Here is a 17670-nt window from a genome sequence, read left to right as displayed (position 1 = left end):
TTCTTCTTCTCTGACGGTCGCGCTGCTACTGTGGTTACACGCGTGGATACTGCCTACCAGCGGTTTGCACGTCGACACAAAGGACGACGCAAAAGTATAAATGAAAACCGACGCAGAACCTACACCGTCGCAGCTACGCCGTAGGACCTACGCACGACTATAACGAGCCCTTTAAGAGTACGCGCAGCTTCGGATAGTACTTTTGGATTTACAGTCGACATAGATGGAAATCAAACTTTAAAAAAACTTTTTTTTAAATAACCAGCCTTATATTATAAATATGATCCAGAATCAGATACTTAGTCAGTAATGGACGAACAGGAACAATAGCAGCAACGACTACACCAGGACGTCTCTATCAGGTAATTAATCCTTGCTTGTTTATCCGCTATTTTAATAAAAAAGCAACATAATCCAATTTTTAACTGCATTTGCCCGTTTTAAAAGGTGTAAATGCAGTACAAAGTGCTGTTGTTGGTGTTGTTTACATTACATGCACATATGCGCGATTGCAAACAAAACACGTGAGATTTTGAATTACTTACACCTGTAGTTGTGACTCCTAAACGCAGTCTTTTAAAGTTTTAACTGCTCCAATAGTTGTAAAAAAGTGGAAAATCCGTCAATCAGGGGGTCTATCAGTCGTAATGGATACCCCATTTAAAAAAAACTTTCCGAAACTTGTAGGAAAAAGGAGGCGTGAGTTTGGCTCAGAAATACTCTGTTACAAGCTCAACTACTTTTTTGATACTTTGCTTATGTTTAGCATGAGGACTACAACTCTTAAACTGTGTTAATAAGTCAGAATGCAGAAAATAGCATTAAACCTCCTCTTTAAAAAATTAACTGGCTGTAACAATTTAAAAGTAGCCCAAATCCGAACTCTACCAAAAAGCCCGGCAACGCAGTGCACAGGACCTCCCGTCGAGATCAAGCCCCATCTCTGGATAAATGTACAAAGTCAAAGTTGAGTTGGAGAAAGTTGTTCTTAACTCTTTCCCCACCATTGACAAGTTATCTTGTCAATTAATAAGTTTCTCCTGATGATCAGATCACATACATGACACCTTCCTTATGAGGCACAAAATCACAATAGCTATGTTTACATGCAACCAAATAATCCGTTTGTAATCGTATTGATGGCTCAATCGGATTGTAAAGCCTTCATGTAAACACCTTAATCAATAAGATTGAGGTTGATCACATGCAAATTTCGATCGTATTGAAAGGGGTGGTGTAGTCCAATCTGTGATCCAATCATCAGGAGAAAAGTAGGCATATAAACAGGTGAATCATAGCATTTTTTCAATCGGATGCAAAAATATCTTGTGCACATGCGCAAAAGATTTGTGCTTAAGATCACATCTTATATTTACCTCTTATTTACGTATAACATGATTCTCATCACGGAACGTGCAATAGCAAGCCAATGGCAAAATGTATTATTAAGGTAATGGGGTCCTCTATTGTATGTGTACTTTTATAACATTACATAAAAGGCAACATAATTGCGTTTTGCCTTAAGAACTTTTCCAACTCAACTTTGTACGTTTATACAGATATAAAGTGTAAACTTGATGAGAGATGCTGTGCTCAGTGTTGCCAAGTCCTCTGCTTGAGTTTAGATTTGGGCTACTTTTAAAATGTGGGTTAAAGATAAAAGGATTTCATTCATAAGTAATTGGTATTTGGGCTGTGAATAGTCATTGGGATGCTTTTGGGCTAGTTTTCAATAATGAATTGGGATGGTTTTATAATGTAACTCTGGCAACCCTGGATTTTCACTTGCACAGACGTTTGATTCGTATTACATCAAACGTACATGTAAACATTTTAACCAGATTGCAATGTTTAAGGTACATGTAAACGGTACAGTCGTACCCTCAATCAAATAAAATGTAATCGGATTGACAAAATTTTGTGCATGTAAACATAAGTGTCTTCATGATTTTCATATGCAGTTTAACCATGACATAGCGATTATCTCATCACTCATTCTCTACATGAGGCAGTAACTGTTTGCCATACTAGGAGAAACTGCTGAATACTGGCATCATCATGGGCATTGCTTTACCAATCCAAAAAAAAAGTTTCAAGGCCATTGTGCAATATTTATGCCACCACTGACAGGTGTGACAAAAGTTATTTTGTCTGGAGTCTGCTTAAAAAAACAAACCTCCCCAAACCTGCACTGCATGGCAGATTTTATACTGCAGTAATTTCATCTATTTGTTTGGCTTCGCTGTAGTGGCTCATTAATAGTACAATGATCTAGCACTTTAATACTGTTTTCAAAATCGTTGTGGCAATTCTCTAGCATTCCAACCTGTTATGGTTACTGCACCAACCATGTGAGTTAAAGCTTCTTTTTAAACTGAAACGATGAATCTTAAGTAGCTTACAATCACTGACATAAATAGAAACAGCCGTTTACACATGAATGAAGAATTGGTTGAGGTTGGTAATAGCTACAGGCTTTACATTTGCATGAGATCTTTGCATGAGAACATCTGCTGTGATTAACCTCCTGTATACTCCGCTGTTCACAATTAGCCTGATTAACCACATTTAACCAACAAGCTGTTGAACAACCCAAAAACAGACACATAGTAAATCACTGAATCTCATCTTTGTCATCTGAACACAATAATAAATCAGCATTTACCTTCCAGATCTTTGTGGCCGTCTCTACCCTGGACGGTTTGCGTGATAGCAGCACTAGACTTGCAGGAGGTACATGGTCAAAAATCATTTTGAAGGCTTTCTGAGGGTTTGCTCAGAAAACATGTACTGCGCACAAGGAGAATGCTTTATATGGCTCCCCGGCAATTATCACGAACAGAAACAACCCTGCCCATTTCAGTAGGAGATCCCATTACAGCTTAATGGAGGAGCGGGCAAAGCAGTCGTCTAGTCTGGCAGACAACTAGCGGGACAGCGGATACAACATCATCTCCACTCGTAAGAGCTTTCCTTTAAAAAAAAACGTAATGGTTTCTCGCTGGGATCATCAAACTCAAGTGGGTTATCACTTTAATGAGTTTAGCGTGTTAGCTAATGTGATTAGAGATTACAAACACTCCAAAAGTCGGAGCACAGGTGCTGAGAGTAGCATAGGCCTCTACCGAAACTCGATAAATACTTTGTAAGAGGATGGTCGATAGAGGTTAAAGAAATTAGACCCTATTCAGAATGTCCACAAATACACTAGAGCAAACAATGTTTACACGTGTTTGAATACCAGAGCTTTTATGAACCCAATCCTCTGTGGCGCCAGAGCACACAAAGAAGCATGGATGAAAATTGTGGTTTGGGTTTTGGTTCATTGTGGACTCAAGAACATTTTGAAATCGTTATGAAATTTGATTTGTGGAAATGCACTCCTGTTGATGCCATATAGTTCGCCTAATACAGTATAATGCATTTTTCATTGCTTTTTATCTCTGGTGCAATTGCCTTTTATGAGCAGCTTGCAATCTTTGCATCTCTTGCAGTACATCAGAACAAAATCTAAATCATGAAGTCACACTGCAGCAAGTTTGACTGTTGTGCAATTGAACGTGAAAAAAGTGTGGGAAAAACCCTGCCAAAACCTATTTTGCTCTCTCTCATTCTTAGTACATATGCCACACACTCAACCACCCATATTATTCCAAAAGATAAAAGTGCACTGTGACCCTCAGGTTAAACTAACCCGACAATCTCTTTTTATCTCTCTTAGATTACACCGCTTCTCATGTTAATAAGGCCAACCCGGGTTCCCCTCCGCTGAGCACTGCGAACGAGGGCCTCTTGTCCTCGTTCCGGCCCCGACCTGCTGTGCTCCCCGGGCCAGGGTTAAGTGACGGCAACATTGCACACGTTCAATACAAAAGACCACTCAGGAGACCCTCACCCGCAGCTAATCACAGACAGGCACACGTTGCCTGTTGAATTAGCATTAACCACCCACGCTCCAGTACTTCAGCCCTTATCTGTACATCATAAATGCTCTAAACAACCTCTCCAGTACCCAGAGTGACACCCGTGGGTGTGATTTAACCACGGTCGTGGGAGTCATTTTATTTCAGGACATGAAAAGCACTTGATCGTGACACTAGGCCGAATAGAGTGGCACCAGGTGAGAATCAGTTCACTGTTGAATTAATCAGACTAGAGTTTTTAATCTAGCTAGCTGCTCTGGGATGATGTGAAGTAACCCCCGATGCGCCAGAGTCTCAGCGGTCCTCTAAATATGCCACAACCCCTGAAATACCTTTAAATAAATGAATTGCTCTACAATCAAGGACAACCACAACAGAGATCTGCACCATATAGACCAAACACCTGCACATGTAGAGCAGTGGCTGCCAACTGTAGGTTGCAACCCACCAATGGGCTGCAGGTTACAATCAAATGGCAATTCGTAACTGTTTTAAGAGCTGGCTAATTAGTACAACCTCATTATGTAAGATTTAGTAAAATCTGCTTTTGCCTCAGTGATATTGGGTTTATGGGTGGGGTTAGAAATGGAGCCTCATTTTTGCATTTTACTGTTTTTGGACAATTCACACTATACAACAATTGACAAAATTCATAGGAAATCACCACCTAGTTAAACAGTTACACTTTCCAGTGACATCATGTTGAATGCTCTGATATGGACAGTGGGGAAAAAGCTACTGTTAAATCCAAAAATAAGTGTTCAGTATGCATTGTAGATTTAAAGATTTTACATTTTGTTGTTAACATTAAAGGCAGTGCGGCCAGTATTTTGGTGCAAAATCATCTGTCGCTTGGTTGAAGCTAGGGCTGCAACTAACAATTATTTTCATAATCGATTAATCAGGCGATTATTTTTGCGATTAATCGACTAATCGGATAAAATATAAATATTTACTTAATTAGATGTTTTCATGTATTATAGCTAAATAAGGCACTAAATTAGGGTATTCACGTGTTGAAGTGTACTTTTAAAGTGCAAAAGCCACACATTACTACAGAGTTTTACAAACATAATATTTTGATTTAGATATTTTAAGCCTTAAAGGGGCCGTGAATTGGTCGATTTTATTGCTTTATGACGTTGATTGATGTCTACTTATGCATTTCGCGTTGTTTTTACATTCAAAAACATCAAAAGCAATAAGCAATACGCTATTTTGTAACATGGATTAGTGGCTGTCTTGAGAAATGGTTCGTTTGAAGGGGCGGGCCGCATTGAAGACCTGAACGTAAACACCCACTGCTATGATTGGACAGCTTCATTCCCCGTCATTACATGTAGGGAAATGTTTTTAAAACATTAATGTGATAAAAATAGCAGCCGAACACAAATATGTTTGAGACACAAAAGATTCTGGGTGCTAAAGATGATACACATAAATGACAATACGTATATTAAAGTAGAAACAAAACTCGACGTGACTAAATTACCGTATAAAACACAGTAAGCGTGCATCCGAATCTAAACTGCGGCTAATAAATCCTTATCAATAACTTTGTATATTTCTATTGTGCTTGTGAGGTTGCTTTTACATTCACGTAATGTTAAATACCACAGTTATATGATAAAAAAATAAGCTTTGTTGAGTGTTTGACCTTTCAAACGCAACTTGCCTAAGTTACCGTATACAACACAGTAAACAGGCATCAGAATCTAAACTGCGGTTGATAAATCCTTCCTTATAACTAACTTTGTATATTTCTACCTTTAAATTACAGTCGTATTGTTAAGTGTTGTACCTTTATTACTCGTTTAATGTTTTTAGTAAATTAAAACAGTCAACAAACGTATTTAGACATGGATGTTACAACAGGACACATCAAGCAATCTCGTTGAACAAAGCAATAGTGAAACGCAGTAACTTAAATAAAGTAAAATGTCTTACTGTGAATTATACTGCTGTGTCATTGTTGTCAGATCCAATATAAGTGGTGCTTCTGACTGAGTCTCTCTGCAAATCCAGCATCGACTTCTTTACAAATGAATCCATGTCCACAACCTTAACAAACGCTCCCCACACGAGCTGGAACTTCTTCAAAAGCAAACTTTATCCAAGCATATTGCTAATGGTTCCAAGCCTCCGAATTGAAGTATTTAGCTTCTGTGTTGTTCCCACGCGGTTCTTTCAAAACCGAAAAAGCGTTTCCATGGTATCATAACAGATCACCGCGTCAAAATAAAAGTCTCTCAGAAAAAATGTATTTAAAAAGTCATTTTGGTTAAATTTGTCAATCTTTAAAGACATGTTTACTTACTGAGACACACGTGTCACGCGAAGTTGTGGGCGGGGCTACAAAAGTAGACTTGTCCTTTTGGTTATGGGGAGGTGTTTCAATTCTACTTTGACGTCATAGATTTCCGAATTTTAGACTGGAGTTTTTAGCTGGCTTGGTGCCAAAGACGGTTATATTTCAGTAGCACGGACGTTTTCAGTTCTGAAACTTGCAGGATGTTCATTTAAGTATGATGACCTCTTATATAACAAATTATCAAGTTAAAATTGAGTTTTTGATTCACCGCTCCTTTAAATAAAAAAAGTTTGTGCAGCCTGGCTAACATCAGACCAGTCTCATAGAGAAGAAGACATGGTCTGGGACCACATGCTCATTTTCTCGTATTTGAGGCGTGGTTTACGAATGCCCAGAGCCGTGAATTGGGCGCTACGAATGTCTATCGAATGCGTCTGTACGTAGCTAATAGGCAATGGTTTCAATTATACTAGATGACCAGTATGTAGAGTGACATAAATTCAAACTTTTATCGATACATGTGCACATAGCTAAAAGCTATGCAACTAAACCAGTAGTTGCATATTGATATTGAAAAGCAACACAACTTAGTGGCACTGTGACAACCACAGTACAGGCATAATGACAATGATATTAATATATACCACTTACCATTTATAAGTTAATTGTACTTCATCGACCGCGATGCCTAGCAGGTTGGTCCTATAAAACTCTGTGGCTATCATGTCTTGCCATATCCAAACATCCTTCTTGGATAGGAAATCGTTTAATGCCAAACAGTGCTCTTTTTAAATAAACTTGCATTCAAAACTACTTAGAACACTTTCTAAGGCTGATTTGAAAAGTAACTTCGCGTCTGCTGCCGTGTTGAAAAAAACAAAACTGCTTCGATGTGTCGCATAGACGTCATCACCGTCTTGCTGCCCCCTCCCCGTTCTGTGATTGGTTCCTTATTTCAGGGGCAAAATTGGTTCATAGTTTCCATGCTAGACTTGCAGCATGAATAAATTTACGCGCAAGGCAGCATGGGGAAACCCAGGCTATAGTAAAACATCTTTAAATGTAAAAATATCAATTAACAAAATGAATTAAAGGCGGAGTCCACGATGTTTGAAAAACGCTTTGGAAAAGGAGACGGGCCGACTACCAAAACACACTTATAGCCAATCAGCAGTAAGGAGCCTGTCTACAAACCGACATTCTTGCCGGGTTGTGTGTGTGTGGGGCGGGTCTATCAACAGAAAGTCCAGATTCTATTGGGGTAGGGGCGTGTTTGATTAGGTGATTTCAAATATCAACATTGGCTTTCAAACATCGTGGACTCCGCCTTTAAGTCTTCAGGGCTGTGCTGAGAATTTTGCCACATATTAATAAACTAATTTTAATCTTCAGCTTTAGAACTTGATGAATATTAAGAACAAATAAGCCATTATGATATGAAAGTGGTGTGTATATATAATGGATATATATGTGTTTTTACAGTAATAAAAACCTGGATTTCCCCCTTACTTTAAAACAGATGCTTGTGGTTCATCACTTTTTTTATGAAAACCCAACATCATTTAAACAAATACAAAGTCACTTATATTAAAGGAAATTAAACCTTTATTAACCAGCGTTCGTTTGCGTTTTTGCAGAGAGAAACATCACGTTTACACTTGGTATTTAAATCTGTCTCTTTTATCCACTTTTGACCGCTTCTGTCCTGAACACTGTGAGGGGATGGTCGGCGAGTCTCTTCGATGTCATTTAAACGCAAGCGGGAGTAATGACGAGTTTATAAGTACGCAATCTAATATTATGTCGGCGTCCGCTGCTTGAGTTGTAAGTAAACATGCTGCACAGTGTACATGTATATGTTAGAGCTTTCTCTGATATTTCAGCACAATTGATGAAATAAGATTGTGCATCTTTCACACGCTTGCAAAATGAAACTACGCGGAGATCGCTTTAGTTTAATCAATGAAAGGATAAAAATAATGCTGTACATCGTGTGTTCGCGCCAGAAGTAAAAAAAGATGTAAAACATTGTGTTCAGTACCTCACATTAGATAAATAAGCGGAGAGAAGGTGGTCCGTGTAGCTGTTTGAACACATTCAATCACATGTGCATTTACACTACAAAAGCAATCTGATCGAAAGGGTTTTCGACTACCTCTGAATCTTGCGCGCAGCTTACATTGTATGAATAAAATGTGACTGACTTTGAGCAGGCAACTCACGCTGTATAAACAAACAACACTTGACGTGTGTGCATGTTGGCCGACGGTGCGGTGGTGCGGGAGCATGTGACGTCACAGACTAAATAATTGATAATGAAATTTGTTGACAACAAATGTCGTAATCGATTTTTTCAATTAGATGTTGCAGCTCCAGTTAATGTTAAATTAGGTCAAGATATACACAGACAGGTTGTGCCATTTATTAATATAATTTTAATGTTTAACATTTTAAGATAATTTTTATTCAATTTTGTACACTAAACAATTTTGGTGTTGGCACAAGTGGCGGCCGGTGACTTCTTTTTTCGAGGGCGCTCGATGCGAAGTTTGTCATGTGTTTGGTTCTTTTTTCTAAATATGTGTTCTGCGCTTTGAGAGATCGTGTGTGCATCACGTGTCTTGTCAAAATAAGTGCCTGCTGCAGACGCGTCTAAAAGGTTTATGATAAAAGAGACGCTCGCGTTTGCCAAACACTCGCATAATCTAAATGCGTAATCAGAGTTTAGTGTTAAGGGAGTGTCTTGCATGTATTTTGTGAACCTGAGCGTCTCTTTTATCATAAACGGTTTCGACGCGTGTGCAGCAGGCACTTATTTTGACAAAACACGTGATGCACACAGGATCTCTCGACACGCAGGACACATATTTTGGAAAAGGGAACCACACACATGATACTCCGAACACTTCGGACGAGGAGTCACGAGCCGCCACTGGTTGGCATTGCTTAGTGTTAAATCTCTGCTCCATTTTGGTTAACATGCCGTCACTTACAAAAGTACCAGTTTTTTTATATTTTCTTGGGCATGTACTGTACCATGGTAGTACCAAACCGAGGCAAGTCTGAAACATAGCCAACATGTCCACAGATGCTGACAATCGAAAACTCAGAGAGCGAGTGAGCAAGAAATCAGGAGGCTCATATGCTGGAAGACTGACACGTGTAACCTACTGTGTGCACACTATCTGCACTGTCATTAAATCCTTGTCTGTCTTTATTTACCAAGGTGTCAGGTCAGAGGTGAGAGGATAAACACAGTCTGTATTTTAACTCTAAGCCTGACTTTTTCTTGTCTGCAGAAAAAGTACTGACGTAAGCGTCGGCATCTGACACTCTGTCAGTGTCTGCTGCAGAAAGCAGGGTCGGCATTCCCTTTATTTACAAATCCTGCCACTGGTTCCCATGTGCCTGTCAGATTACATGTTCCTTAACACAGCTTCCAGTTCTCCAGGGCTGAGTGGATGCATTTTATACCCCTCAATGCTTAGAGTGTAAACATGTCATTTTCAAGTGATTCCAGTGATTTTTTTTGTACTTGGTTTGCTGATGGAGGTAAGACTTGGTGTAATTTCTGAGAGGCGGAGGGTGATTGCCTAAGCGGGCTTCATTAACATAGCAAACACTAGAAAGTCTCTGTTAGCACTGTGAATTTAAACAGTCAGGCTTGTAAATAAATACAGCAATGTTCTGCAGGGGTCAAAGTCTTTCACTTTAATTACAGGAGCAGCTAATATTTGAGGTGCGAATTTATTAAACAGTTGCACCATGTTTCGTTGCAATGTGTTCATTCTTGTCTGATGTCTTTCTGGTCATAGTTCAGGATAAAAACCTGTCTTGAGACATTGACTGTACTTGTTGTGGCATCAGCCAGTCAACAATGTCAGGACAGCATATTCCTATGGGACAGAATGATTATTCATTATTCAAAAAGGCATTTGCAACTCAGAAACATGTTTGTTTCTACACGGGCAAAGGTGAAAGCACACAGATCGCGTTCATCTGGGGCTTCATGCACTCTGGTTGCAATTAGTTTTGTGCAAACTAAATATGTGGATGTGTTAGCAACATTACCTGATTTGCCTAATGTTTGCATAATATCTTTTGTGAATTGGGTACTAAAACAACACAAACAGTGCTGTTAACTGGCACACTGTGCATTAACTGTGCTTAATTTCAGTGAATTCCCATGTTTGGTTTCAGTGCAATAAAAGAACTCAGAGTTTTCCAACAATTTGGATTTCTTCAATAAATGTGAGAACTGTACATAATAACTTTGCATTGATTTCGAAATGGCATAAATTTCTAAACGGCAAAGAAATATATTGCTTTTATTCACACATCAAAATGAATAAGTGGTACGCAGCTACGGCTTTCATCTCAGGTGCAATGAAAGAGGCTCTGCAATTTAATATCTCAGAAATAAGCCTGTCATACTGTATCTCTCCTCGGTTCACCTATATTCTCCACACTGCACAGATATATCTCAACATTTCATTTTCACAGACATTTTTTTAAATATACAGATGTCAGTGAGCACTGCAAAGCAATAATGTTCGGCTGTCAAACGCCAAAGTGAAGCCTTGACTGCATGTAAAATCGGCAGTCCAACGCAAACAGTTGCACACACCGCAATTCCAGGAAAACTAAACTAAAGAAGTGAACACAAATAGAGTGCAGGGCTTTATAATGAAAGAGAACAGAAAAGAGATGTAGAATGAAAGAGACAGAAAGTGTCATTTCAAACTCGTATTTCAACCAAATGGCGGTGTAGGGGTCCTCTATTAGCGCTCACTTTAGAGGTCAGCTCAGCAGTAAATACTCAAGGCAATTGTGCTCTGAGAGTTGAGAGATATAAAGCTTATTGTGAGCTGACCTGAGTCTTGAAGTGCAAGCAGAGAGGACGGCAATTGGCAGTAATGTTCTGCTTGACAGGGCCAACCATGTTCTTAAGACGTTGAATTGGAGAGCAGAGAATTACTGATGGAGAAACAAGGTGAGTGGGGTGATCCTTTTGTTTCCAAAAATATCCTCAGGTTGCATCAGGTAGCGTTGTCGAGGGCAGATGCAAACATACCATGTGCGCCAAGCTGCCAACCAAGGATATTTGTGAATGACCACCTAAAAATGTGTAATGACGCAAAGGGCTGCTGCTGAGCATTTGACCCAACATTGCAGTTTTGAGTGAGTTTTTTTTTTGTGCACATACTAAACTCATCAACTATCACAATACATTAATAAAAAATCTGTATTTTTTTAAAGGACAAGCTCGGTATTTTACACTTAAAGCCCTGTTTTCAGATAGTTTATGATAAAATAGAACCGTTTTGACTGAAATTTGGACATATGATGCTGGCCCGAGATTTTTCGGGTGTTTGTTCTATCACCTCCCACCTCTACAATGGGTGTATAGGTGCACTGGAACAATCCTCCCCCAAACTTTCGTTTACAAAGATGTGAAACTTACCAAGTGGTCAGGGGTGTTCACTGATATGCTCACACAAAAATCTCTGCAAAAGATGCTTTCCAACAGGTTTTATCATAGTTTTTGTCCAACTCCATTGACTTGTATTAGATGTGCTGTGAGGTACGCTATTACTCCGCGCCAGGAACGTTGTTTGTATTCCTGCAGTTGGCAAAGGCGGATTATCGCCACCAACTGGGCTGGAGTGTCTATTATTCACGCTCTCAACAGGAGAATATACGGGTGTGAGGCGTTTGGAAAAATAGGTCCACAAGTTTACAACAAAATCTAAAACACCTGTTGGAAAGCATCTTTTGCAGCGATCCCCGTGTGAGCATATCAGTGAACACTCCCGACCACTCGGTGAGGTTCACGTCTTTGTAAACAAAAGTTTAGTGCATTTTAGGAAGGATTGTTTCAGTGCACCTATACATACATTGTAGAGGTGGGAGGCGACAGAACAAACACCCGAAAACTCTCGTGCCAGCATCACACGTCCAAATCTCAGTCAAACCGTTCTATTTCATATGTTCATATGCCTGAAGAAGATCTTACGATCGAAACGTCGCAATAAATTAAAATTTTGCAAGTTATTAGTGTGCGGGATATCTCTTGTGTATATATCATAAACAATCTGAAAACAGGGCTTTAAGTGTAAAATACCGAACTTGTCCTTTAACCAATCTTTCTTTTTTTTCAAATTCAGCTGGGGAGCAAAAGATTTTAACCACAACTTAGTTACAATGTAAAACCATGATTTTTAAGACTATTGCTTCATGTTGGATATTTAATGACCACAGAAAGTACTGAATGGACCTTGGTTCAAGATCTTATCTGAATGACCGAATGTCTTTTTTTATTAAGGCTATGTTTACACGTACATGCTTATTTTGAAAAACGGAGACATTTACCTTCGTTTGCGCCCTTCGTTTACAAGTAAACATAGATTTCGCCTCTGAAACCAATTCTTTCTAAAAACTCCGGGCAAAGTGGATATTTTGAACTGAGACAAATGCATGTTTGGGTGGCCAACGTCACAGTATGCGCCAGAGCTCGCACCTACGTCAAAAGTGCGACCTATGTTTACATGTGACTGCTACTCTGAACACTTGCATGATCACATTTATGTTCGTGCAAAAATGTTTAGTGTGTTTGTATTTGCAAATACAGCTGCTCCATTATGTCGAGGAGCAGAGATGAGTGCTCGGAGGTCAGCAATTTTACGCGTGTTTGACTTCATGCGGCGCTGCAAGAACCGACAGACGGATGATGTCAACGTACTGCGACAGCGAGTTGAGAAATCACACGTAGAGGTCTAATTTTGAATCGCTCTCGCGGTACTTTGACATCTTTGAACACCTACTGCAACAACTCCTCCCTCCAACACGAAGAACCAGTCCTGGTCACCACCAGCGCTGCCGGTGATTGGCCTACGTGGGCTTGAGCTTCTTTTGACAGCATATATGCACGGGTACGTTTCTTTTCTGAAAACTGACATGTGTGCACAATATTATTTTTGAAACCGGAGAGGTTAAAATGTCCGTTTATGAAAATAGCTGCCTACGTGTAAACGTAGCATAAATAGTGTCCCTATCATTGTACTGAAGTTTGAATACCACACAGACCACAGTTTAAAAACAGTTCATTACTCTACCCATTAAATCATGACTAGACTACAGAAAACTGCTTGTTTCTGTTTATTTGCCTGTGAAGTAATCAAGTTAACAGACTTTGGTAAACACCATCCAAGATAATGAGCTCACATCTTTTCACAAATATTCATGTAATTAATACAGCTTTCATTTTTAGGCACCGCTCTGTTCAGCATCATTGCTATGCCTATTTTTTCATGCAAAATCATTTCAGTAAGATTTGTTGTAGACCATCAAAGACAATGTATGAAGAGGTGTGTTGTGCATCCAAATGTTCAAGAGAAACGATCAGGAGTACGCCAAATGAGAAAACCAAAGCGTTGGAAAGAATCTATTATGAAACGGACAATATATTTTGTAAGACACAACTGTAAAAGAAATCATCATTACATTTCACAAGTTGCATTTTACTTGGCTGCAGTGCAAAGAGAAACTATAGCAAAGCAAAACATTGTTTTTTGTCCAAGCAATATGCAAGTGGAAAGAGCCAATCCTATCGTGGACACATATCAACATCTGCCTTTCAGCAAATCGGTTTGAACTGCTGGCTACTTATCACACCACATAATTAATATTCATGAGCAAAGCTGTTAAGTGTGCTTTGGTTATTCTCTGTGCTGATTTCTGTATGCATGCTCTTAAGAGATAATTGCTACTTTTGTCTCGCTATTTGTAGTTGAAAATTATCTTGTTTGTAAGTTATTTGAATAGAAAGCATTTATTTTGTTCTGGATGTCATTCTGAATGACATGCTTACAATTTGTTCATCATGCAAGGGGGCCAGATTTACTAAACTGGGCAAATGAAATAAAAAAATCGCTGATGGGAGTGGTAATATTAGCGGCTATTTTCTTAACAGGCACAAAATAAATAACATAGGCCCAACAGCTGATTTCCATAATGACCAACGCATTCTACTTTGAGCAGAGCAAATTAGTTCAGGGTCGCAAATACAGTAAGCAGAGCTGATGAGGTGCAGATAATCTACTAACGCCTGATGCGCTTGACTTCAGCACCACAGACATTGCATATTATTGCTATATTCATTCTTCTTCAACAAAGTTTCCAAATCGTTCCGCTTTATAAACCAGGGTCGCTTGTAGTAATAAACCTTCATCCAAACAAAATTGCTCAATGCTTTTGCAGATTTGTTTGTTTGTATTTATCTCTCTGTAAAAGAATGTGTACAGTATGTGCGCAGACACAGTCAAATCTGTGCGAGAGGGGATAGTTTAGCAATGTTGTGGGGTGTACACCAATTAAAAAAAAAAAAAACGCAAAGGAAAATCTTTTCCGTTTTTAGTGTAGTTGCATAGTTGTAGCTTTAGAACGATTTCAATAAACTTTATAGAGCCTTGGTTGTAGAAGAACCCTCCCTGGGCTTCCCATTGAGTTCCCTAAACACTGACCTCTCTGACTCTTTAAAATCCTTTTTTTGTTTGTTTTCACAAGATAATAGATCTTACCCAACTTAAACAACCCGGAAGCAACCACTCACGTCAAACAGTTCAAACGCAGCATGTGTTTTGATCATTGTTCAGAATAGGATTTTTTTGGAAGTGAAAGTGAAGTGAAAGTGACATGTTTGTCAAGTATGCAATGCATACTCAAGATATGACCTCTGCATTTAATCCATCCCAGTGAGTAGTGAACTCACGCACTGCAAGTCATGAACACACACACCACCAGAGCAGTAAGCAATTATATCTACTAGAGCTCCACTGAAATGAGCCTGTCACAGATATATCTGTATTCGCATATAAGCCAAAGATATGCAGCCGATATGAACAACACAGAAATGCTTGTGAATTATGTAAGTTCTTGTTTGTCCAGCAGGGCGTGATCCGTTGTTTGCTACTGGCGACCAAGGTCACTCACTGGAGCGGCACCAGCCAAACCCCCATCCCATTCACCGCAGTCAAGCGGTGCATTCACAACATTTTACACCTGGTATAAGACGTGTTTTGGTCGATAGGATTATAAATTGACGAGACAGGCACATTCCCGTTTACACTTGGTGTTTTTAATCCATCTCTTTTGCCCACTTGCGAGTCGCAAAATGAAAGAGGTGGAGCACAGACGCTTACATTTATAATTTGTTAAGTACGTAACTTACTGTAAAGCTAATAACCAATGACTCGATAAGTTTCCCTTTTCAAGTCCAATATAACGTTATTCTCATTAAAACTGCCAATGATTCAAGTTATATATATATATTGTTCTGTTTGTGTTTTAAAGTTATTTATAATAAGTGAAGTAGTCTTTAGTGCACTAATATCAGACTCATTTTGGATAATAAAGTGCCCATATTATGAAAAACTCACTTTTTCTGGATATGGGGGGTGTTTTGTGTCTCTGGTGCTTCCACATGCATACAAAATCCATCCATGCTGTTTTGAGTGAGATACGGGTTTCTGAATGTCCTCTGCCTTGAGTCTGAGATTGCATGGTTTCAAAATCAGCTCAGTTGTTATGTAACAAGCCTTGTCTTCACATTCTGTCTGAATTTTAATACCCACCACCCCACTACCCAGGTCTCCACCCACCAGGTATCTAGAGAGCAGTCACTTCGCTGATATCCTCTACTGTTATCATGTCTCACGGAAATAACAGCGCTATTTGGATATTATGGATTATACTCCCGCCTACTTTTAAAAAGAAAGTTTTAACGCGTGATTATGTGTTTACTGGAACCTAAAGTGTAATCTCATATACAGATGTAAATAGTCCTCAGATTGTAGGCGATATTATATTCTATTACAGGACGTTTATGCGAAATCTAATGTAAACAACAGACTATATATCTATATTTCACGGATTATATGCATTTGTGGACAAAAATTGTCATTGGATGTATTTTATTGGACGGTTTTCATGGATTATTCACACATCTAAAACAGACTGGATTCGATTCGTGATCGTTATATCAACACAAAAGTAAGTCATCCTGTTTATATTCTGCATGTTGTCATCTGGACTTCTGTCACAAAATACTACATTTATGATGCTAGAGCATCTGTATCTCAAAACCGAGATCATGCACTGATGCTAAACCCGTAAGATAAACCTTTTAAATGATGTATAGTAATGTTAATATTATTAATGTTTGTAGACAGTAGGCTATATAGATATTGTTAGCAGCGTTATAAAAACTGACGTCATCCCGCCCACGAATTGGTGCACGCTGAGGGGGTGAACTTGTGTGTGTGTTTTAGCAGTCATTTGCAATTGAGAACGACCTGGTGGCTAACCGCTATGCTAGTTAGTTTGCAGCATGGTTTCTCCTGCAAAGCCAGTGACCAGCTACCGGACTTTTCGAAAGTTAAAAGAAATATTTAACTGTTTCATTTTACAACTCCACATGAACTTACTAAATAATAGTGTTATGCCAAACTAAAAGGGTTTTGCAAACAAACCAAGACCAATCCTTACTGACCTGGCTTTTCCAACGAGCCTAACGTACCCCCAAGTCTCTATCACTTTCCAAAGATATGGCTAGCTTCTAGCAATTAGCATGCTGTCCACAAGCAGTAAACATCCCCGCCGGGTCTTTATTATTGTAATTTGCTAAAATAATGCGTTTGAAAATGTTTTATAACGGTAATATGTCAGCATTGTCCATGGCAAAACGAGTGTATTGTTGAGACTGCTACATCACAATTTACTCTCGAATCATTATGTGTCATGAGTTTCTTCTCCTGGAATGTACTTATTGGTAATACTTTTTTGTTTGATTTGTCTGTTGGCAATACATAAAATGTTAATAATAATAATAATATATATATATATAAAAATAATAATACAGTCTGTACTGCTTGCGATACCATTGCGCATGTGCACATGACGTTAGTAGTGGGGTGTGACCAAAGGAGCTGCAGCTCATAAATATGTAATGACCACCTCAAAACGGCACAATCTGCACTGAAACAGAGGCTACTAGAGATGTGTAGCAATCTTTTCCTACAAGCTATTTCCAGCAAACAACTTTTGAAACATGTTTTATGGAACTCATAAACACCCCCCCCCCCAAAAAAAAACAAAAAACTGCATATCGGTCGGGGTCTAATACATACAGCACCCAGGGAGCAATAAGGGTGATGGGGTGATTTGCTCAAGGGCACCACAGTTGCATCCTGCTGGCCGCCAGACTCAAACCGGCAACTCTCGGGTTACAAGCCCAACAGTCTAACCACTAGGCTACGATAACACTAGACCAACAACACTAAACTTAATCAATTATAAGGAGCTTAAAGTAGATCTTGAAGTAACAACTGCAGGTTACCACTTGAACAGCATAAAGAAAATGTTCTTGAAACATAAGAA

The 17670-nt window shown here is 39.1% G+C and overlaps 1 protein-coding gene and 1 long non-coding RNA gene across 2 annotated transcripts in view; one reads left to right on the top strand and one right to left on the bottom strand.

Annotated features, from left to right (window-relative positions):
• dpp6a (dipeptidyl-peptidase 6a) overlaps positions 1-17670 on the bottom strand; it is a 462038-nt gene that overhangs the window by 292664 nt on the left and 151704 nt on the right. The gene's annotated exons all lie outside the window — the stretch shown is intronic.
• LOC129426000 (uncharacterized) lies at positions 1834-4120 on the top strand. The gene is made up of 2 exons (XR_008638267.2): positions 1834-2961; positions 3722-4120. It is a non-coding gene; the product is annotated as an uncharacterized lncRNA (long non-coding RNA).

The sequence above is a fragment of the Misgurnus anguillicaudatus genome, chromosome 25, assembly GCF_027580225.2.
Source record: "Misgurnus anguillicaudatus chromosome 25, ASM2758022v2, whole genome shotgun sequence".
Lineage (NCBI taxonomy): Eukaryota > Metazoa > Chordata > Actinopteri > Cypriniformes > Cobitidae > Misgurnus > Misgurnus anguillicaudatus.
The sequence above is the reverse complement of the archived record's forward strand: the minus strand, read 5'-3'. Positions and strand labels throughout refer to the sequence as shown.